Raw genomic sequence first — 22,711 nt, 5'->3', positions numbered from 1 at the left:
AGCTGCACTTTAGTAGAGTAGGTGAGAAATATACATTAATGACTATATTATAAAACAGTATGCTATTAAGTGTAATACAGAGCACAGCCTGGATTAGGAAAGGCTTCCTGAGGGACATAGCAGTGCTTTAGTATCTGACTTCTGAGGGATTTCTCCTCTGCCTTCTCCAGTCGGATGTATTTTCCAAGGTATTTTTTTTTAAGATTTTATTTATTTATTTGACAGAGAGACACACAGCAAGAGAAGGAACACAAGCAGGGGCAGAGAGAGAGGGAGAAGCAGGCTTCCCACTGAGCAGGGAGCCCAATGTGGGGCTCGATCCCAGGGCCCCGGGATCATGACCTGAGCTGAAGGCAGACGCTTAATGACTGAGCCACCCAGGCGCCCTCTTCCAAGATATTTTGAAGCGTGTTATAAATGTAATCATGTCAGTTGTTTCCTATAGAATTGGTCAGACAGATAACCCTTTAATATCCAATCAGCAAATGGAAAAACATCTTCCCCAGCAAACCACAGGGTGATCTTGGCATCAGAAGGCAAGATGGCTTCACCCTAGTCAGGGGATAATCTTCTGCTTTATAGCCCTGGGACAAGGCTAGATCCAGCCAGAATGAATACTACTATTGGCAGTAGTATCCATCTCCTCATCAGGAACACTGCAGCTATCATTGGGAGACATGCCGTTTGGCCTTGGAGGCCCAGGGTCCTGCCATTACCTTCTTTAGCCTGCATAACTAGGATCCTTCATGTTCTGGAGCAAGATGAGTCTTTGCTTAGAGAGCATGCCATGGATGTTTCTTGTCTAGCAGAGCCTAGGGAATTATTTACAAACTCAGTCATTTTATATATATATATATATATATATATTGTGTATGATCATACTACAGTATAGTGGTTAAGAGCAGAGGCTTTAGAATCAGACAGATCTGGGTTTGAATACTGACCTTGCTGCTTACCGGCAAGATATTTTTACTCTCTGGGTTTCAGTTTTCTAATTCCAAAGTATGAATAATAATATGTATTCCTAGTGTTGCTGGAGAGAATAAATAATATAGTTAAGGTACCTAGGTCAGTGCATACATAGCACATAGTAGATATTTAATCAATATCAATGGTAAGAAAGTATACTCTTTTCTAAGTTTAGCTTTGGTTCTGGGCAATCATTTCATCATGTTTGCCTCAGTTTTCCTTCTAATTAGAGGGGGAAAGAGACCCATTCATCTCCTAAATTTTGCTTAATTAACATTAGGAAATGCACATGAAGACTTTGAATGAAATGGTCTAAGTATTGACATAACATATTCCCAGATGTGTTCAGACAATAATTGGCTCATCAGACTAGAAAAGATTTCTAGACTATCAAGTTCATTCCTCTGTCTACAAACATTACCTGATTATATTTTAAACCATTCCAGATCGACATGGATCTTTCCTATTTTAAAAGATTTATACAGATTTAGTTTAACAACTAAGCAAGCCCTTCCTTAGAGTTAATCTAAATCCTTTGTGCTGGAGCTCAGATTCATTTCTTTTCATACCTTTGCTAGATGGGTAAATTCCTCCAGGATGGGTTAATTGCTCCTGCTCACTATGGTATCCCCAGCACTTGACACATAAGAGGCTTTCGGTATTTGTTGAATGAATGAATGAATGAATGAATCAAAGAGAACCCCAAAGTTCTGAAACTGAGCTATAGAACACTAGAGTTTGCTGAAAACATAGATGTTGGCTAGCCCATCCTTATGCCAAATCAGGCTCATCTTCTCCAACTTCCTGATAGGGAGTCTTACTGATCCTATTTGAATACGTTAGCAACAGGTAACTCACTTCTTTGAGACAGCCTGTGTCATTATTGAACAACTTTGGTTACTAAAATGAATTTTATTTAGGTAGAGCTAAAAGATTGATTAAAAAATTTTTTTATTGCAGGGTTTTATGTGTCAGGCCTGAGAACAGCATGTGTGGTTTCCACTCACATGCATGTGGCTCCAATCTAACAAGGGGGCCAGTTTAGCTAATTATGAAGGAGAAAAATGAAATGGTCTTGGTGAACACATAGCACTGCCTATCATACAAGTCAGGAAGGTAATTTTTATTTTTTCCCCCCTAGAAGCAATATATAGACATATTTTAAATTCACTTTGTACTTTAGGATTAGACTGAAAAACAGATATCCCATCTCTAAGTTGCATTTTCCAGGGGCAACTAGGCATTTCTTCTGGTATTTATCTCACTGTTTCATAATAGAAGATAAGCATAGAGCTTTCTTTCTTTTTTTTTTTTTTAAAGACTGTATTTATCTATTTGACAGAGAGCGTGAGAAAGCACAAGCAGGGGGGAGCAGCAGAGAGAGAGGGAGAAGCAGGCTCCCTCCTGAGCAGGGAGCCCAATGCAGGACTCGATCCCAGGACCCCGGGATCATGACCTGAGCAGAAGGCAGACACTTAACCGACTGAGCCACCCAGGTGTCCCGGCATATAGCTTTCTTAATATCATCCCTTTTCACACACAATTTCCCCCTTTCCTCACAATTTTGATTGTGTGTATTACATTTTTCCAGACAACATCTTTAGGAGATTCCCAGACACCAGGAGACTGGCATGTTCAAATAAGTCTTTTCCTATCTAATGCTCAATCAACTTGGAAATGCAATTCTAGGTTAAATCATTTCCCTTCAGAATTTTGAGGACATTGGTCCTTTATCCCCTGACCTCTAATTTTGTTTTTGAGAAGTCCAACAATATTCCAGTTTCTGAACTTTAAAAAAGTATCTTGCATTTTTTTCTTTTTTTCTCTTTCTTCCAGGGCAATCCTGGGATTTTGTCTTTATCACCACCATTCTTAAACTGCACAGTGATGTGCTTGATGTAAGTCTATTCATTGCACAGATTTTTGGTGGGTCCTTTCAATCTGGAAATTTATGTCCTTCAATTTTGGGAACTTTTCTAGTATTATTCTTTGGTGATTTCTTCCTCCATGTTTTTTCTTTCCAAAATTTAATTTATCAGGAGTTGGACATCCTGAATTTATCTTCCAATTTTGTCTTCTATTTTTATGTCTGTTTCCTTGTTCTACTTTCTGAGAGATTTCTTCAATTATATCTTTAAATATTTCTATTGAATTACTTTGTTCCTGCTTTTATATTTTAATTTCTAAGAACTCTTTTTCTTCCTCTTCCTCCTTCTTTTTTGAGTCCCTGCTTTCAAACCATTTGGTTACATAGGTAGGAATGGACTGGCTCAATCATAAGGTAATTTTTAAAAATCTTTTAAATGTTTAAAAAAATTTTTTATTCAATTTACTTAAACTAAAAAAAAGTTCACTTTCTCCCACCACCCACCCCCTGCCTCTGGCAACTACCAACCTGTTCTACATATCTATGAGCTTGTGTTTGCTTGTTTTTTTATTTCCAGATCCCACATGTAAGAGAGGTCATAGGAATTTTTCTTTCTCTCTCTGACTTATTTCACTTAGCAAAATGTCCTCAAGTTCCAACCATAATGTTGTAAATGGCAAGATTTCATTCTTTTTTATGGCTGAATAACATTCCATTGCAATCTGCAATCTGAACATACTGGTCCAATTTTCAATGTTTATCAATTCAATTCTATTCAGGAAATTATAGTCAAACTGCTGAAAATCAAAAATAAAGAGAAAATCTGGAAATAAACCTGTATTTGTATGGTCACTTAATCTATAACAAAGGAGGCAAGAATATATAATGGGGAAAAGGCAGTTTTTTCAATAAATGGCATTGGGAAAAATGGAGGGCTACATGCAAAAAAATGAAACTGGGCCACTTTTTACACCATACACAAAAATAAACTCAAAATGGATTAAAGACCTAAATTTGAGACCTGAAACCATAAATCTCTTAAAATAAAACATAGGAAGTAATAGACATTGGTTTTAGCAACACATTTATGGGCATGCCTCCTCAGGCAAGGGGAAAAAAAGCAAAAATAAACTATTGGCACCACACCAAATAAAAAGCTTTTGCATAGCAAAGGAAACCATCAACAAAATGAAAAGGTAACCTACTGAATGGGAAAAGATGTTTGTAAATCATATATCCAATAAGGGGTTAATATCCAAAAAATATAAAGAACTTATACAACTCAACACCAAAAAGACAAACCATCTGATTTAAAAATGGGTAAAACTGACCTGAATAGACATTCTATCAAAGAAGACATACAGATGGCCAACAGACACATGAAAAGATTCTCAATGTCACTAATCATCAGGAAAATGCAATGAGCTATCACCTAACACCAGTCAGAATGGCTAGTATCAAAAAGACAAGTAATAACAAATGTTGGCAAGGATGTGAAGAAAAGGGAACCCTATGCACGGTTGGTTGAGAATGCAAATTGATGCAACCACTCTGGAAAGCAGTATGGAGGTTCCTCAAAAAACTGAAAATAGAAATACCATAGGATCCAGTAATTCCCCTGGGTATTTACCCAAAGCAAATGAAAACACAAATTCAAAAAGCTATATGCATCCCTATGTTTATTGCAGCTTTATTTGCACTAACCAAAATATGGAAGCAGCGCACGTGTCCATCAGTAGATGAATGGATAAAGAAGATATGGTATAGTGGGATACACACACACACGAATATTATGCATCCATAAAAAAGGATGAGATCTTGCCATTTGTGACAACATGGATGGATCTAGAGGGTATTATACTAAGTGAAATAAGTCAGACAGAGCAACACAAATACCATATAATTTCACTTATATGTGGAATCTAAAAAAACAACGAATGGACAAACAAAAAATAGACTTTTAAATACAGGTGGTTGCCAGAGGGGTGGTGGATGGGGGCATGGGCAAAATAGGTGAAGGGGATTAAGAGGTACAAATTTCCTGTTATAAAGTAAATAAGTCATGGAGATGAAAGGTACAGCATAGGAAATCAATAATATAATTGTGTTGTATGGTGACAGATGTTGACTACACTTATTTTAGTGAGCATTGAGTAATGTATAGAATTGTTGGATCACTTTGTTGTACACCTGAAGCTAATGTAATATTATATGTCAACTATATTTTAATAACCAATTAAAAAGTAAAGAAAAAAAGGGAAAAACTTAAAAGTAGCTGGAGCTGGGAGGGGGGCGCAACATACTGGGATACACAAATAACCTATTAGAGCTGACTTCTTACAGGAAATAATGAAGGCTAGAAGAAATAGAATGATATATTTCATAGGTGGAAAGAAAAACAAGCCCCATCAACCCAGAATTCAATATGTTGTGACAATATCCTTAAAATATGAGGTAGAATAGAGCATTTTCAGATACATAAAAGCTAAGAGACTTTGTTGCCAGCAGAACTACATTACAAGAAATGCTAAAGAGTAGTTATTAGGCTGAAGGAAAATGATACCAGATGAAAATTCAGATCTACAGGAAAGAAAGCAGAACATAAATATGTAGGTAAGTATAGAATGCTACCTTATTTTTTCCTCTTAATTTCTTTAAAGGTAAGTGACTGCTTAAGACAAAACTAGCAAGAATATCTTGCAGGGTATATGATATAGTAGAAATATAATATATGGCAATCATAGCACAAAGGATGGAGGATTAGATGGAAGTATACTGTTGCAAGAGTCTCACATTCCATGTAAAGTGGCACAATATTAATTATCAGTAGATTATGACAAAACCTAAGGTAATGTCTAGAGCAACCACTAAGAAAAAAAATCTCCAGAGATATAGCTTAAAAGCCAATAGAGGAAATAAAATGGAATAGCAAAAATGTTCAATTAATCAAAAAACCCTAAAAGGCAGGAAAGGAGAAATAGAGGGGGAAAAATCCAGATGGGACAAGTAGAAAAGAAATAGCAAGGTGGTAGACATACCCAATGATCTCAATAATTACACTAAATAAATATGGATTTTCAGATGGGATAAAAAAAATCAAGACTCAAGTATATGATATCCAGAGGAGACACAGCTTAAATACAAAGAACACATATATAGGTTCACAGTCAAAGATGGAAAAAGATATACAATTAAACAGTAGATGGAATCAACTTGGTGTGGCTATATTAGTATCAGTAGACTTAAAGTCAAGGAATATTTCCAAATATAAAGAAGGACATTTAACAATGATAAAAGGGTCAATTCATCAGGAAGACATAACAATTCTAAATATAAATGCATCTAATAACAGAAGCAAAACGTGACAGAACTAAAGGGAAAAATAGACAAATATCCAATTATAGTGGAAGATTTTAATAACTTTCTCTAAGTAATTTATAGAACAAGTAAATTAAAAAGTTAGTAAGGATAAAAAGTTTTGAACTACACAATCAACAACTTGACTTAGCCGACATTTATAGAACACTCTGTAACAGCAGAATAAACATTTGAATGCTCAGGGAACATTCCCCAAGTTGGACCATATGCTGGGCCATAAAATAACTCACAAATGCTTTCAAAAGATTAATATCTTACAGAACATGTTCTTTGACTACAGTAAAATTAAATTAGAAATCAATAACAATAAGGTATCTAGAAAAATCCCCCAAAACTTGGAAATATAACAACACTTGCATAAATAGCCCATGTCTCAAAGAAGAAATCATAAGAAAAATTGGAAAATGAAACAAAATGTTAGTATACTTCTAAAGAAATACTTGAAGGGAAATTTAAATATATATATATATATATATTTTTTTTTAGAAAAGAAGAAATGTTTAAAATCAATGATCTACATTTCACCTTAAGAAGCTAGAAAAAGAAGAACAAATTAAAAACAAAGAAAATAGAAGGCAGGAAATAATAAAGAGCTGCAGCTGATTAAGTAAAAGACAAACAATAGAGAAATTCATAATGTCAAAATTGATCCTTTGAAAAGATTGATAAAATCCATAATCTCCCAATGAGACTGATCAAGAAAAAAAATTCAAAATCAGGAATTAAAGATAGAAATTATTATAGATGCTACAGATATAAAAAGGACAAAATAAAGAATTATGAACAATTTTATGCCAATAAATATGAAAGTTTCAATAAAAGTAGACAAATTCACTGAAAAAACATAATTTAAAATTGACTCAAGGGGCGCCTGGGTGGCTCAGTCATTAAGCATCTGCCTTTGGCTTAGGTCATGATCCCAGGGTCCTGGGATTGAGCCCCGCATCGGGCTCGCTGCTCTGCGGGAAGCCTGCTTCTCCCTCTCCCACTCCCTTTTCTTGTGTTCCTGCTCTTGCTGTGTCTCTTTCTGTCAAATAAATAATTAAAATCTTTAAAAAAAATTGACTCAACAAAAATAAAAATTGGGGCACCTGGGTTGCTCAATCCGTTAAGCGTGTGCCTTCCCCTTGGGTCATTGATCCCAGGGTCCTGGGATCGAGCCCCACCTTGGGCTCCTTGCTCAGTGGGGAATCTGCTTCTCCCTCTCCTCCTCACCTCTGCTAGTGCTCTCTCTCTCTCTCTCTCTCTCTCTCTCTCAAATAAATAAATAAAATCTTAGAAAAAAAGACAAAGAAAAACTGAATAAAAATGGAGAAAATTCACAAGCTTTCTCACAAAGAAAACTGCCATTCCAGATGGTTTTATTAGTGAATTTTTTTAATCATCTGAGGAAGCAAAGTCCTATTTCTCTGTAACCTCATTCTGAAAACAGAGGAGAAAACACCAAATCATTTTATGAAGTCAACATTACACAAACCAGGAAAAAAAAAAAAAGATTCTACCTCCCCCCCCAAAAACCTCTATAAGGAAAGAAAATGGAAGACCATTACCTTTCAAGATCATAGATTTAAAAAAAGTCCTCAACAAAACATTGACATACTGAACCCAGCAATGCATAAAAAGAATAAATAAAAAACAAAACTAATTTAAGAAGGATTTTATATTAAGATCAAGTAGAGTTAATCCCCCCAAATTTAAGGATGGTTTAAAACTTCAAAATCACTCAGTATAATTCACCACATTCAAAGAATGAAGAAGAAAAGCCAAAAGAGCAACTCAATAAATGCAGGAAAAAATTTGAAAACATTCAACACTGATTCATGATGAAAATGCTCACCAGAGAAGGGATGGAGCCTCCTCAATCTGATAATGAACAGTCTATGAAAAATTCTGTAGCTAACATCATACTTAATAGTAAAATATTGAATACTTATCTCCTAAGATCAGAAAAAGTGCTTTCACTACTTCTACTCAGTATTGTATGGAAGATCCTAGCCAGTACAATATGGCAAGCAAAAAAACAAGTGGCATAAAGTTTGAAAAAGATGAAGTAAAATTGTCTTTTTTCTCAGATGGCATGATGGTGTATGTAGGAAATGCTAAGGAACCCAAAACCATGCTGGAACTACTAAGTGCATTTAGAAAATCATGTCATATAAAGTCAATGTACAAAGATCAATCATATTTGTTTACACCAGCAGTAAAAAAGTGGACAGTTAAATGTAAAAATATTATTACAATAGTATCAAAAACAAAATACTTAGGAATAAATTTAATAGAAGTATAAAATGTCAATACTGAGGACAAAACATTGTTGAGAGAAATTAAAGAAGACATAAACAAGAGGAGAGATATATTGTGGTCATGGATTAGAAGAATCAATGTGGCAAAAGTGCCCATTCACTACAAATTGATCTATAGATTTAATGCAATTCCAACCAAATCCTAGTGGATTTTTGAAAATATAAACTGACATGTTGATTCTAAAATTTATGAAGAAATGCAAAGGACTTGAATAGACAAAACAATCTGGAAAAAGAATAAAGTTGGAGAATTCCCATTATCTGATCAAATGAATAGAGTAATTAATACCTTATAGTATAGTAATTTCTATGAAGCACAGAAATTAGATCAATAGAACAGAGTCCAGAAAGAGACTCACACATATATGGTAAATTGATTTTTGACCAATTATCAAGTCAATTCAGTTGAAGAAAGGACAATCTTTCCCAAATGGTGCTACAACAGCAGGATAAAAGTATTTTAAAAATGAACTTTTACCCTTACATCATTTTATATACAAAATTAATTTGAGATAGATCATAGGCCTAAACATAAAAGTTAAAATGATAAGAATTCTAGAAGAAAACATGGGAGAATATTTTTGTGACCCTGGAGTCACAAAATATTTTTTCGGTCACAAAAAGCATTAGCCAAAAAGAAAAAAATATTAATAAATTAGATTTATCAAAATTCAAAGCTTCTGCTCATCAAAAGACATCATGAAAATGAAAAGGCCAGCCAGTCTAGGAAAAAATATTTGCAAAACATATATCTGACAAAAAATTTCTTTCTGATATATATGAAGAACTCTTACAAATCAATTGTAAAAAGATAATCCAGCAAACAGAATGGGCAAAAGGCTTGCATAAACACTTCACAAAAGAAGATAAATACGTGGCTAATATGCACATGAAAGTGTGTTCAACATCACTAGTCATTAGGAAAGTGCAGATTAAAACCACAATGAAGTAACACTATGTACATATCCACCAGAATGGCTACAACTGGCTGGCTAAGTCAGTAGAACATATTACCCTTGATCCTAGGATCGTAAGTTTGAGCTCCATGTTGGGAGTAGAGATTACTTAAAAATAAAATCTTTAAAAAATGGCTATAATTAAAAAGAGAAATTGGAACTTGCATAACTGGTGGTGGGAGTACAAATAGTACAAGCACTTTGCAGCAGTGTTTGGAAGTTTTTAAAAAGTTAAACATGAACATTGGAGTGCATGTAACCCTTTGAATCAGTAGTTTTGTATCCTTTGGGTAAATACCTACTAGTGCAATTGCTGGATCATAGGGTGGTTCTATTTTTAACTTTTTGAGGAACCTCCATACTGTTTTCCAGAGTGGCTGCACCAGTTTGCGTTCCCACCAACAGCGTGAGAAGGTTCCCCTTTCTCTACTCCTCGCCAACACCTGTTGTTTCTTGTATTGTTGATTTTAGCCATTCTTACAGGTGTGAGGTGGTATCTCATTGTGGTTTTGATTTGTATTTCCCTGATGATTAGTGATGTTGAGCATCTTTTCATATGTCTGTTGGCCATGTATATGTCTTCTTTGGAAAAACGTCTATTTCATGTCTTCTGCCCATTTTATTTTATTTTATTTTATTTTATTTTTTTTAAAGATTTTATTTATTTATTTGAGACAGAGAGAATGAGAGACAGAGAGCATGAGAGGGAGGAGGGTCAGAGGGAGAAGCAGACTCCCTGCTGAGCAGGGAGCCCAATGCGGGACTCGATCCCGGGACTCCAGGATCATGACCTGAGCCAAAGGCAGTCGCTTAACCAACTGAGCCACCCAGGCGCCCTTCTGCCCATTTTAAAAACTGGATTATTGTTTTTTGGATGTTGAGTTTTTTAAGTTCTTTATATATTTTGGATACTAGCCTTTTATCAGATACGGCTTTGCAAATATCTTCTCCCATTCCATAGGTTGATGCTCATGGATTGGAAGAGCAAATATTGTTAAAATGTCTATGCTACCCAAAGCAGTCTACACATTCAAAGCAATCCCAATCAAAATACCAACAACATTTTTCACAGAGCTGGAACAAACCATTCTAAACTTTGTATGGAACCAGAAAAGACCCCTTTTAGTTTTGTTGATTGTTTCCTTCACTGTGCAGAAGGTTTTTTTTTTTAAATGAAATCCCAGTTTATTTTTGCTTTTGTTTCCCTTGCCTCAGGAAACATATCTAGTACAAAGTTGCTACAGCTGAGGTCAAAGAGGTTACTGACTGTGTTCTCTAGAATTTTGATCGTTTCCTGTCTAACATCTAGGTCTTTCATCCATTTTGAATTTACTTTTGTGTATGGTGTAAGATAGTGGTCCAGTTTCATTCTTTTGCATGTTGCTGTCCGGTTTTCCCAACACTATTTGTTGAAGAGACTGTCTTTTTTCCATCGAATGTTCTTTCCCTCTTTGTCAAAGATTAGTTGACCATATAGTTGTGGGTACATTCTAGGGTTTCTATTCTGTTCCATTGATCTATGGGTCTGTTTTTGTGCCAGTACCATACTGTCTTGATCACTACGGTTTGTTTTTTTTTTTTTAATTTTTTTTTCTTAAGATTTTATTTATTTGCGAGAGAGACAATGAGAGACAGAGAACATGAGAGGGAGGAGGGTCAGAGGGAGAAGCAGACTCTCTACCGAGCAGGGAGCCCGATGTGGGACTCGATCCTGGGACTCTAGGATCATGACCTGAGCCGAAGGCAGTCGCTTAACCAACTGAGCCACCCAGGCGCCCCGATCACTACGGTTTTGTAATGTAACTTGAAGTCCAGAATTGTGATGCCTCCAACTTTGCTTTTCTTTTTCAAGATTGCTTTGGTTATTTGGGGTCTTTTTTGTTCCATACAAATTTTAGGTTTGTTCTAGCTCTGTGAAAAATGCTGGTGGTATTTTGATAGGGATTGCATTATCAACAATAGCCAAATTATGGAAAGAGCCCAACTGACTGATGAATGGCTAAAGAAGATGTGGTATCTATATATGATGGAATATTACTCAGCCATCAAAAAGATGAAATCTTGCCATTTGCAACAACATGGATGGAGCTAGAGAGTATTATGCTAAATGAAACAAGTCAGTCAGAGAAAGACAAATACCATATGATTTCACTCATATATGGAATTTAAGTAACAAAAAGATAAACTTATGGGGGAAAAAAGAGAGGCAAACCATGAAAGAGACTCTTAACTATAGAGAACAAACTGAGGGTTGCTGGAGGGGAGCTTGGTGGGGGATGGGCTAAATGGGTGATGGGTATTAAGGAGGGCCCTTGTGATGAGCAATGGGTGTTACATGTAAGTGATGAATCACTGTATTCTACACCTGAAACTAATATTATACTGTATGTTAACTAACTGGAATTTAAAAACTTGAAGAAAAAATAAATATGAGCCAAACTATAACCCAGCAATTTAACTCTTAGATTTAACCCAAGAGAAATAAAAACATGTTGGCAAAAAGACTTGTGTAAGGATGTTCATAGCAGCTTTATTCGTGAAAGCCAAAAATCATAAATAATCCAAGCATCCATTAACAGGAGAATGAATAAACAAACTGTGCTATATCCATACAGTGGAATTCTATTCACCAATAAAAAGGAACAAATTATGGATGCACACAACATACATAAATTTCAAAAGAATTATTCTAAGTTAAAGAAGCCAGTCACAAAAGACTATGATTGAACAATTCCATTTATATGAAAAACTAGAAAAGGCAAAATTACAGTGATAGGAATGAGATCCATGATTGCCAGGGGACAGGGAATGTAGGGAGGGGATTGATTGTAAAGAGGTTGGAGGAACTTTTTTAGGTGATAGAAATGTTCTATATCTTGATTATAGTGGTGATTACATGGCTGTATACCCTTGTGGAAATATAGCAAAGTGTATGCTTCTCATGGGTGAACTTTACTGTGTGTAAATCATGCCTCACTAAAGGTGATTTTAAAACACAACCTTAAGGGGGCACCTGGGTGGCACAGTTGATTAAGCATCCAAATCTTGGTCAGTTCGAGTCACGATCTCAGGGCCATGATCTCAGGGTCATGGTCTCAGGGTTGTGAGGTTGAGCCCCGCCTAGGGCTCTGTGGTCAGTGCAGAGTCTGCTTAAGTTTCTCTCTCCCTCTCCTTTTGCCCCTTGCCCACCTCTAAAATAATATATAAATAAAAATTTTTAAAAAACACAACCTTATGAGGATAGGCATTATTATCCCTATCTTATAGCTGGAAAGGGTGGGATCAGAGAGGTAATATTAACTTGCCTAAATTTATACAGCAAGCAAGTGGCAAAGCCAGAGTTTGAACCTCCACATGTCTTTGATGCCAAAGACCATGTTCTTTCTTTTACACAAAGAACTTAAAAATGATTGTGTGTGTGTGTTTATTTATACATATAGGCATCCTCTGTTCCTTCAACTAGCATGGAAGCTCTTCAAGGCAAGGACTCTCATGTATACCTCCTTTCTTGTTCTGTCTTGTAGAATGCTCTGGAACAGGGTCAGGCAGTGTGTAGACCTGAGCTTGCCCAGCACGCCTGTGTGCAGTGACCTTGAATGGATTACAGACACATCTGAGGTATTGGCCCCCTTCATCCTACAGGCATCTGGAGTCCCTGGGCTAGTTGCTCTGGCTGAGATCAGCTCCATGTGTCACCTCAGGGTGCCTTACAAATACTATTATTTTCTGTTCTATGACAAAGATTAGGAGGCATTGACTTACACAGGAAGTGCTGTTGGAATTCAAAGGTGAGAGAGGGTAACTCTGGTTGAGATGCTCTGGGTCAAGGACCCAAGAGGAAGAACTTACTAATCAGAGAGGAAGGGAAGGGAGTGTGTGGAAGGGGAAGAGAAGAATGGATTGGGGTGAGATGGGGCTTGACACGTGTTTGGAGACCGTGAGCAGAGCCCCCAGGCTGGTGCTGGATTTTTGGAGATGTCCTGGAGAGGGAGATGAGTGCTTTTCTGGTGAGGGCCTGGCATCGGGGCTAAGGTGTGGGAATGTGCTCTGCAGTATAAAGCTCCCTGTTCAGATTTCACACAAGATGTAATGTGTGTTTAGGGAGGCTGGGGGCAGGGAAGGAAAAGTGTGTGTGTTTAAGAATTACATGTTGTTCCCGGACTTTGTGGCTGAGGGTCCTGCTGGATGCTGGGAAGGGCCAGCCCCTCAACCTGGAGCCACTGGTGAAGTCTGGCTTTCCTTTTCACACAGCATTTGTTCTCAGCCCCTGGCTGTCTCCCCCCCGGGAGGACATCCGTGGGGACGGTTCCTGTTTCCCTGCCTTTGCAGGCCCTTGCCTTCCTGAACGTGATATGATTGTTTCTCTGGGCACAGTGCAAAGATGCCAGTGGAGAACGGAAATATCTCATGCCTCAGCAATTTTTTAAGGCAAAAAAGAAAAGGCTATTGAACTTGGGAACGCTGGACCTGAAGTTCTCTCTTCCTGGTGTGGGTGGGGGGACATTGTATAGGGTCTATCAGTCAGGCATGTGGGCCAGATAGCCAACATGGGAACGATTTGACTCCCATCCATCAGCTAAGTAGTGACAATAGTACTAAATTCCTTCTTGCTCTCAAACTGCTATATTTATGCTATTCCCCTTGGGAATCTTGGGGCATGGAAATGGGGACTTTATCCTCGGCCTGCTCCCTCTTCTCTCCTTCCACAGCCTCAGCCTCTTTTAATATTCTTTCATCATTCACTCATTAATTCACTTGTTCAACAAATATTTCTTGAGTATCTGTTATGTGCTAGATACTGTGCTATCTAATGAAAATATAGCAGTGCATAAGAGAAACCACCATCCTTGATCTTATGCACTTACAGTCTTCTAGAAAAGATTGTCCACTGAGTGCAGGTATGGAAAGACAGAAAATACAGAACAAAAGAAATGCAACATGAGGAGTAGATCCCAAAGCTCTTTGAAGCCTGGGCTCTGTCTAATTCATCTTTGACTCTCTTACAACACACACCACACTGCATGGCACGTTAATAGGTGCACCGTGATTATTTGTTGAATTAATAATGAAAAAGTGAATGAGAAGTCATATCAAAAATATAAAAAGAACATAGGCTGTGGAGTTCCACAGGCCTGAATTTGATTTCCAGCTCTACCACTTCGTGGCTGGTGTGACCTTAGATAAGTTGTATAACCCCTCTAGGTCTCAGTTTCCTCATTTGAAAAATAAGGTTAATAATACCTATTTCTTGGAAACTTGGTAAGGATTAATGGTTAAGTATTAGTGAATGTGTAAAGTGTAAGTATGTAAAGTACCTAGCACATAGTGAACAACAAAGAGCTTACATAATTTTTTGGTGTCATCAATAATGACTAATAATGATTAAATGATTAATAGAGAAAAAAGTTACAGAAGTATGAAGGAAGGTATGGCTACACAAGGCTGAGGCCTGCAGAGAGATGGGAAGGCTCTGAGCTGTGCCTAGAAGGTCACCCACAGGTGGATAAATGCAGAGGAGGGCATGAGGCAGTGCAAAGGACGCACGCAATAGCGTGATGCTGGGCAAAGTCATGGCGCACCTCTGGGACTCAGCAGAGGAGAGAGTCCAGGAGAAGTGGAGGGATGGACTAGCACAGAGGGCTCCTTCAGGATTTAATTCTGGCCCAGTGGAGTCTTAAATGTGGGGTAGTCATGTGCTAAGTGGTGTTCTGGTATTATCAATCTGGGGCAGTGTATAGGGTGCCTAGGAAGGGAGGCAGGGAGAACAGCTAGGAGATTATACAATCATCCAAGTGGCATGGGGCCTAGATTCCGGGGGCAGCAGCAGAATAAAAAGGAAAGTGTAGCTGTGCCATACTTTGAGGTGGAAGAATCAGCAGGACCAGCTTTAGAGAAGCTTGTCCAGGATCACAGAATCAGGAAGTAAAAAATCAACCCCACCCCACCACCATAATCATTTTTAAGTGTATTGTTGAGTACACTCATATCGTTGTGCAATTGATCGCCAGAACTTTCTCATCTTGCAAAACTGAAACTCTGTACCCATGAAACAACTCCTCATTTCCCCCTCACCCAGCCCTAGAAACCACCATTCTACTTTCTAGTTCTATAAGATAACCCCCCTTCCCCACCTGTTTTTCAACTTGAACATGAGTATTCATCTGGAAGGGGCCTGTCCAGTCTTTTATAGCCTTATTGCATGGGGGTCGGGGATGGGGATTCCACAAGGAGGGTGTGACTATTAGGAGGCGATCTCTAGGAGGCATTTCAGAAGCTACTTTCTATACCAAGCTTCTTGACTTGCTACTCCACTGTTTATGCCCTAGGTCTGGCCAAGTTGTGTGCTGGCTGGGAATACCCTGAGTAAAGGCATAGAGGTGGAAAAGAATGGGAGGTATTCAAGCCACAGCCAGCATGAGACATACCCTAAGTATTCCCTCTCTACCCCCATAGCTACCCATTCATCCTTGTAAGTGCATTTCAATTGCCACTCTCCCTGAGGAGCCTTTCCCCGACCAGATCTAGAGTAGATCTTCCACTTTGGAGTCCTGGGGAATGCCCCCCAGAGCATGTCTCTTTATTGGCTGTTATCACATTCTGCTTGGTGGGAGACTAGTTGGTATAAGTATACTCCACAACTCTCAGTAGACTGAGTTCTTTGAGGGTAGTTATATTTTGTCAACTTTTAAATCTCTTTTGGCACTAGAACAGGTCCTGAAACACAGTAAGCAACCAAACATTTGCTGAACTGCAAACAATTGTGAGGTCCAAGAGCCTAGATCTGTGCAGATGGAATGCTGTTATGGGCAGTGATAAGGGAAAGAAACCCCATGCTTCCCAAATAGCCCCACATGGCTGACTTATAGAAGAACAGCTGTCTTGCTGTGACTCTATGGATTAGTCAGGCACTGGGAGAGTCTAGAGGGACTGTGGGCTGTTGGGGACCAGAAGCCACTGATATCTGATCTCTCTACAGGAACTTGGGAAGACTAGTCAGGGTGTCTTATTCTGATTATTCCATTTAAAGAAATGCTCTTCCTGACCTCAGTAAAGCCAATGAGCTAGCAGTTGAGGGGGGAAGGGAACCAGCATTTATTTAACCTATGAGTTTGTCTATTATTTAGTACTCAGAGAATCCTCCATAAGGTGGTATTATATGCCCATTCTGAAGCTGTAAATAAAAACAAAACAAAATTCAGGGGTTAAAAGTAACTAGATGGAACTTAGTAAACAGTTAAAACAGTGAGTCAAATGTCAGCGTGACTGCAAAGAATGGGCTCTATTATCATCACTCAATTCTGCCTATATTTATTGAGTCCCTAATATGTGCAAATCTCTGTGATAGAGTATTGAAGATTTATAAGGTTTAAGGCATGGATCTTATCTTTCAAGAGGCTATAAATCTAGAGTTGAATTTGGGGTGGGTAAGTTGGTTGGTGCAGGATAATGGAATTTTAAAAAAATATTTTATTTATTTATTTGACAGAGAGAGAGAGAGAGAGAGCACAAGGAGGGGGATGGCAGAGCTGCAGGCAGAGGGAGAGGGAGAAACAGGCTCCCCGCTGAGCAGAGAGCATGATGCAGGGGCTCGATCCCAGGACACCGGGATCATGACCTGAGCTGAAGGCAGACACCCAATCGACTGAGCCACCCAGGTGCCCCAAGGATAGTGGAATTTAATTCAAGATGGTGAACAGTCCTGTACAGAGGGACACCCACACCTACATTTGTCTGTATATGGGAATATAGTGAAAAACTGATTAATTGCAACTGGGAAGACTGGGACAAGTTTCTTAGAAGAGATGGAGATTACAGAAAAGGTAGGATTCCGAGTTTAAGGGGGAAATCTTATGTCTCATCCTAGCCTTGGCCATGCCTCACTGTCCAATCCTGGGCACAGTACACACCGTTGACACTTTCAGGCGTGACAAAGATTAGGATGCAGCTATGCTTGGTGATGTCCATGAACTCAGACTTAATTAAACCTAAATAAGGAAATGCTGAAGTTGCAACCAAAAGGATAAACCAGAGTAAATTTTTATTTAACATATCAGATTCACAAAAGCTAACGTCCGAAGTGATTAAATGAGAGGCAAGTGCTCTGTGAAGAGCAGCACGCTGTTTATATGTGAAATACCAAAAGACGAGTCCAGCAATAGCTGGGTCTTTTTGTCTGTGTTGCTCTGCAGTTATTTTTGTGACTCGAAACACAGGACTTTACATTTATCTTGATTATAGTTCATCTTGTTATCTTGGGGAGATGGGATCCCGGATCCCGGCTCTGTCAATCTTTGTATTTTCTATTCTTAGCTTCATTTGTGCTTTACATTGATAAACGTTTTCCTGTGTTTTCATCCAGTTTGTTGTTAAAAATGTTGCACAGAACAGGACTGAGGCCAGTGGACCTCTAGAGGCAAGCCGTGGTGGATCTGTAATGTCTGGGTACGGTCACCTCCACAGCACCTGGTAGGGCTTGACAAGGACACGTCTGGTAAGCACGGTGACACGTATTTGTACCATTTGGCTCCTTCCACCCAGAGCAGCCAGGGCAAACAAAACAACCATGCTCAAATGTTGTATAAAGATTCTGCAATAATTCCAAACTCATATCTCTTGAGTTTTCTTTTTTTTTTTTAAAGATTTTTATTTATTTATTTGAGAGAGAATGAGAGACAGAGAGCATGAGAGGGAAGAGGGTCAGAGGGAGAAGCAGACCCCCCCACCCCCCCGAGCAGGGAGCCCGATGCGGGACTCGATCCCAGGACTCCAGGATCATGACCTGAGCGGAAGGCAGTCGCTCAACCAACTGAGCCACCCAGGCGCCCTCTCTTGAGTTTTCTAATTGCTTTCACACTGATTATCTCATTTGGGCTTCCCAAGAATCTCAAGAAAGAGGGTGTGTAGGTGTTGCTCTGCTGATTTTCAGAGATTGCCTAATGTAATCAAGGCTGTCAAGAGTTAAGTAAATTCTTGAGGCTCATGTGGCAGTAAGCAGGAGAACTGGGTCTCAGACCTTCTTCTGACTCCCAGACCTGTGATTTTTTTTTTTTACTTGCCTGATAATAGCTGTTTTCACTGAAGTTAAAACAGTCTGGTTCCCTGTCTTATTGAGATGTAATTGACGTATGACATTGTAAGCATTTCAGGTGTACAACAGAATGACTTGATATATGTATATAATGCAAAATTATGTTAACGTCGCTCACCACACATAGTTACATTTTTAACATATGTTTACATAGTTACATTTTTTTCTTGTGATGAGAACTTTTAAGATCTTAGCAACTACCCAATATACAATACAGTGCTGTTAGCTGTACATTCCATCCATAGAACTTATTTGGAAGTTTGTACCTTTTGACCATCTTCACCCATTTCCCCCACTTCCCACCCCTTACCAATATGTTCTGTTTCTATGAGTTGAGTTTTTAGATGCCTCATCTAAGTGATATCATAGAGTATTTGTCTGTCTTCAGCTGACTTATTACACTTACTGTAATGCCCTCAGGGTTCATCCACACTGTCCCCAATAGCAGAATTTCCTCTTTATATATGACTGGATAATAGTCCATTGTGTACACACACACACACACACACACACCCCACATCTTCTTTATCCATTCATTCATCGATGAACACTTAGGTTGTTTCCATGTCTTGGTTATTGCAAATAATGCTGCAATGAACATAGGGGTGCACATCTCTCTGAGACAGTGATTTTTTTTCCTTCAGATATATACCCAGAAGTGGTATTGCTGGACCCTATAGTCCTATTTTAAATTTTTTTAAAACTTTTTTTTTTAAGATTTTATTTATTTGACAGAGAGAGACACAGCGAGAGAGGGAACACAAGCAGGGGGAGTGGGAGAGGGAGAAGCAGGCTTCCTGCGGAGCAGGGAGCCCGATGCGGGCTCAATCCCAGGACCCTGGGATCATGACCTGAGCGGAAGGCAGGCGCTTAACGACTGAGCCACCCAGGCGCCCCCTATTTTTAATTTTTTGAGGGACAGTTTTCTTTTCTTGTCATCCCTCCCTGCACTTGTGAGGACTGGCTAGCTGCATATCTCCCCACTAGACTCTATGCTCCATGAGCTATTATTCATAGCTGCATCCTTTGTTCCTGTACGGTAGCCAGCACAGTGCATGTGCTCAATGAATGTGTGCTGAATAAATAAAGGATTAAATACAATCTTATTACCTATAATGTAATTGTTAATAACAATCCTTATTTTATTTAGTAGAACTAGGGCTTAAAATTGCTCCTTTCCAATAAGCACTGAATAAATACAGCAACATGACTATACACTGTTCTCTTAATAAAGAACTCAAGACTCTCTAAGTACACTCTGTTTCTCCTCACACACACCTTGACAATAGGTATGGGCTAGTGGTGTTATCATCATATTACCCACAGGGATAGAGAGATTCTTTATCTCACCCAAGACTGCACAGACATTCTCAGGAACAGCTGTTAATAGATTTTATGTTTCTTTATATTCAGTCCACTGCTGAGGCTGCTAAATCCTACTAAAGCTATCAGGCACCATAGCCTTATGCTGCTTTTCAAGGGTCTGCAATGCTCCCAAGTTAATTCACGGAAATGGCTGCAGGATTGTGTAAAAGCAGCTGGTTACCTCCCAGCAGAATTAGCTGTAACCAGTTTAGTCACTTGCTGAGAGAAAGCAGGAAATCTCATGTAAAAATCAGTGACATTCCCCATAATATAATAGCAAGTAAATCTATTTCTGAAGAGACCCAGATGCCTTGTTGGTTTAGGAAGATTCAGGAACAGATAGAGATCTGTAGTCTGAAGAATGGGAGAGATTTTAGAGCCAGACCTGGGTCTTTGATTTGGTGATTATGTTACAGATGGGGCAAATCTTTTGAGAATTGTGAGAATGACTTGTCAGTGAAGTTAAACAGAAATGTGGACAGAAAATTTGAGCCGCACTCAGTCAGCTGCTGCTCCGCTGACAATAGCCGCTCCTTTCCACAGCCCAAGATCAGCGATGCGCTCTCACCCTCCATTCCCACCATTTGCGGAGGGCCCACAAAGCAGAGATGGAGGACAGCCTGCCCAGGCAGACCACAGCCCACTACAAAGTTCCAAAAATGCTGCAAGTACTGTAGAAGTGACTATTTTCCCTTAACCATTTGAGAGTAGATTGCCAATCTGATTCTTTATTAGCCCAGAATTCTGGTATTTCCTACAGATCGAGACATTCTTCTATAAACCAACAATACAATCAACAAAATCAGAAAATTAACCTCAAAGCATTACTGCCATCAGACCTCATTCAAAGTTTAAGTGTGGCAACCCTACTTTTTACAGCTAAAGGATCCAGTGCAAAACCACATGTTGCGTGCGTTAAGCCTCTTGGGTTCACTTCAGTGTGGGACAATTCTTTCATCTTTCTTTAACTGTCTTGTCCTTGCCACATTGGAAGATTAGAGGCCAGTTATTTTGTAGACTGTCTCTTCATTTAGGCTTGTCTCCTATTTCCTTGGATCAGATTCAGGTTATGAATTCTTTGGAAGGAACAACACCGAAATGATGTTGTGTTATTCTCAGTGCATCATACCAGGTGGTGCAAATTTCAATTTTTCCCATTACTGATTGATGTTAACTTTGCTTTAAGATGATGTCCCTCAGGCTTCTCCAGTTTCAAGTTACTTCTTTTCTCTTTGTTAATTAATAAATATTATATGTGGAAAAATATGAAACTATGTAACTATCCTAGTCCTCAACAAACTTCTAATTTACTCATTTATTATTTTGTTTCTGTAAGGATTCATTGTTTCTTTCCTATTTTATTGAATGAATTACAGGTTTTTACTATCATTTATCTTGATACTCAAATTGTTCCCAATTTGCCCAGTGGAAGTCTCTTCAAGCTGGCATTTGTGTATCCCTATCATTCTTTGAGTACTTCCTTGCCTCTGGCAAAAAAATAATTTATAGGCTCATCTTATACTTTCTCTGCCCCAGACTTGAACTCAGACAGTTCTCTAAGAAGCCATACTTCTTTTAAGTGGAGAATCGTGTTTAGAAACCAGGAGATGGGCAATAGGTGTGCTTATGGCTAATAAGAAAGACTTCCAAGACTTCTCATTGGACAGAGCAAGGGAATATATGTATGTATACATATACACACTTACATCTATATTTCCATATCTAACTATATATATTACAAACTGCTAGCTCCAAATTCAACATTACAGAGTTCATTCAGATATTCTGCTTTTCCATAATTGTAAGTCCATGTTTGTTGTTGTAAGCTATGTTTGTGGTAATTTGTTATACAGCAATTGGAAACTAATATACCACCCAAAGTTTCTAGCCCTTGTCTACTCTAGGCTGCCATTCTCTGAACTTGCAACACGCCCCAAGATCTAACCAACTTCGGACTTCCTACCAACCAACAAACAGTTTTTGCAATAAGTATTGGGATCCATTAAACTCACTTTTGCTTCGTTGGTATCTTCGGGGATGGGTTTCATGCAAGGAGCCAGCAGCTGGTGCCAGTTTTTACCCTGTCTCCATGATCCCTAGATTTGCATTTGAAGAAGATCATTTTTGATTGGTGGTGGTGATTGGTGGTGAATGAATTGGCAAGACCAGCTAAAGAAAGACCAGTTAGGAGGCTGCTGTTGAAGTCCAGGTAAGAGGTGATAGTGACTTGACTAGATGACAGCAAGGAATCTGGAGAGAAGTGGATGGATTTGAGGAAAGGCAATAGAAGTCACTCTCAACCTCAGTTCTTGGATATAACCAGTGTTAATATGAACTATGTTAATATTGTGGTGTATTTTATTTCTATCTTCCTTTTCTATATATGTGTATATGTAATACTATATTTTTACAGTGTTGGGATGACATTATGTTTATAATTTTATATATTGGTCATTGTCCTTATCTTGTTGTGACCACTTATCTGAAGAATTAAATCATATTTAAAATGTTATTTTTAATAAGTGATTCCTTTTTCATGGTCCCTGGAACCACAGTAAGACATATTAATGGAAAATTCCCAGAAGAATTTAGGGGAAAATAAATGGAGTGAATGATGCTAAGGGGTAGGGGGAGTACACACCTGTAGACACCACTGATGGAGAGGAGGAGGAGCAGATACCATCTACGTTGAGCCTACAGCTGGGAGGTGTGGCCTGGGGAGCAGGACCTGGTTCAGTGGTCAACTGCTGACAACACTACACCACAACCCCCTGCCCTGGCCAGA

At 38.6% G+C, this 22,711-nt stretch overlaps 1 long non-coding RNA gene across 2 annotated transcripts in view; it reads right to left on the bottom strand.

Annotated features, from left to right (window-relative positions):
- Nucleotides 1-22,711, bottom strand: part of LOC129046435 (uncharacterized) — a 34,500-nt gene that overhangs the window by 7,009 nt on the left and 4,780 nt on the right. Inside the window, exon 3 of one of the 2 annotated variants that reach the window (XR_008507721.2) lies at nt 21,612-22,176. The exons of the other annotated variant lie outside the window; for it this stretch is intronic. This is a non-coding gene — a long non-coding RNA (uncharacterized LOC129046435). Of the gene's footprint in view, nt 1-21,611; nt 22,177-22,711 lie in introns of those variants that run through there. 2 annotated transcript variants of the gene reach the window in all.

This window comes from Mirounga angustirostris, unplaced genomic scaffold, assembly GCF_029215605.1.
Source record: "Mirounga angustirostris isolate CCGP_5_RB_7025 unplaced genomic scaffold, mMirAng1.0.hap1 SCAF_4, whole genome shotgun sequence".
Classification (NCBI taxonomy): Eukaryota; Metazoa; Chordata; class Mammalia; order Carnivora; family Phocidae; genus Mirounga; species Mirounga angustirostris.
This window is presented reverse-complemented; position numbering and strand designations above follow the sequence as displayed.